Source organism: Lemur catta, chromosome 1, assembly GCF_020740605.2.
Source record: "Lemur catta isolate mLemCat1 chromosome 1, mLemCat1.pri, whole genome shotgun sequence".
NCBI lineage: Eukaryota > Metazoa > Chordata > Mammalia > Primates > Lemuridae > Lemur > Lemur catta.
The window spans coordinates 149,539,492-149,541,286 of record NC_059128.1 but is presented as its reverse complement, the minus strand read 5'-3'; the positions used below and the strand labels follow the sequence as shown (position 1 = coordinate 149,541,286).

General features: G+C 43.6%; 1 pseudogene; it reads left to right on the top strand.

Moving 5' to 3' along the window:
- The first annotated feature begins 920 nt into the window (after positions 1 to 920).
- Positions 921 to 1,319, top strand: LOC123627942 (annotated as a pseudogene).
- The last annotated feature ends 476 nt before the right edge of the window (positions 1,320 to 1,795 follow it).

Here is a 1,795-nt window from a genome sequence, read left to right as displayed (position 1 = left end):
CAGGCTGGTCTCGAACTCCTGACCTCGAGCGATCCACCCGTCTCGGCCTCCCAGAGTGCTAGGATTACAGGCGTGAGCCACCGCGCCAGGCCTGGAGCCATAATATTTTCCAAGGAATTCCTTTTCTCCTTGATACAGCTGGAGGCCTGTTAATTTCAACTTAGAACCCAGACTCATATGATTGCAATGGTGCTGAAAGGAATTGCCAAAGGAACTATATGGTTCTTTTTTTTTATTCCCTCCTCCTCCTCCTCTTCCTCTTTGTCTTTTTTTTTTTTTTCTTCTATATGGTTCTAAAAGAACCCCAAGTGTATATTATTACACACGGGTGCCTCGTTACCACACACAGCAATGGTCATGAGAGAAAGACACCAAAAAACCCTTCTACCGATTAATATCTGCTTTACCTTTTGCCTAGTAAACAAAGATAGTTCTTGGGAAATGAGCAGCTATACTAACGTTGCCTTCATTTCAAAACAGGGTGCCCACACAGCTGCATTTTGCAGGTGGTGAGCAGCTTCTGCTATTTTTATCTGAGACAGCTCTAGGAGGAGGAAACAGGCATGGGACTGCAGTTCCCCACAGAGCCCATTTCAGCTTCCTCAGATACACCCTGCAATCCTGGGCCAAAAATGTCTGCACCAGCATCCACACAGATTTGCTAAATCGCCAGCCCCCACCCTCGGGAAGTCTGTTCTCATTCTCAGAGAGAGTAAGTTTGAGAGCTGGGACACTGGCTTGATAGATTACAGCCATTGCCAGCTGAGGTGTCGTTTATTAATAAAAAGGCATGTGAATTAATGCTATATATTGGCTAGAAAAAATTATGTATGAACATGATAAAATATGGATTGGAAGCTACAGATCAAACTCATAAATGCTATAATAACTGAAGTGACGGCACAGAGACAGGGAGAGGGATGGGACAGAGGTGACGATTAGAGGGAATGTCAGGGCAGATGGGGCACCCGGGCTGGGATCAAAGCTGGTTGGGCTGTCAGGGGTTTTCTCGCTCTTGGAAGAGTCTTCAAGCAATCACTATGCCAACTGGCACAGATGTTCCTCTTTCTTCATCTGATGAAGATCAGGGATCCAATCTTATCCAAAAAGCTAAAGAGGCACCATTTGTCCCCATTGGAACGGCAGGTTTTGCAGCAATTGTTGCATATGGATCATACAAATTGAAGAGCAGGGGAAATACTAAAATGTCCCTTCACCTACCTGATCCACATGCTGCCCAAGGTTTTGTTGTGGGAACAATGACTCTTGGTGTGGGCTATTCCATGTATCAGGAATTCTGGGCAAAGCCTAAACCTTAGAAGGAAGAAGAGATGCTGCCTTGGGCTTGTTGGAGGAGCTTGCTTTGGTTATTGAGGTTACTTATCTACGTCAAAAATAAATTATTTGAATGGGTTCACACAATAATACAGTATTTTGAATATTGATTTCCTTTCTTGCAGGCTTGATTTGCCTGGTGACCAAATTACTAGTGACGAGTTCACTGACTAGGTCATGCATGGGACACAAGTTAATGCAAAAAGAAACATGTCACCTAAATGCACTTGACAATGTTAAAATGTCCACCTGCTTAAACCATTAAATGAAATTAGTTCTAAAGAGGACAGCAGGCCAACCCTGAAGTACTCCCAGTTTGCTGCAGAACATCGCATGCTTTGGATGTTACATAGGAGTCCTTTTTACGCCAGTTAACTATTTTCTGCCGGCCTTGTGGACTCGTTGAGTACTTTAAGTTTTGGGAACTGGTTGATTCTTTTAGAACTCTTTAAAAAAAGTA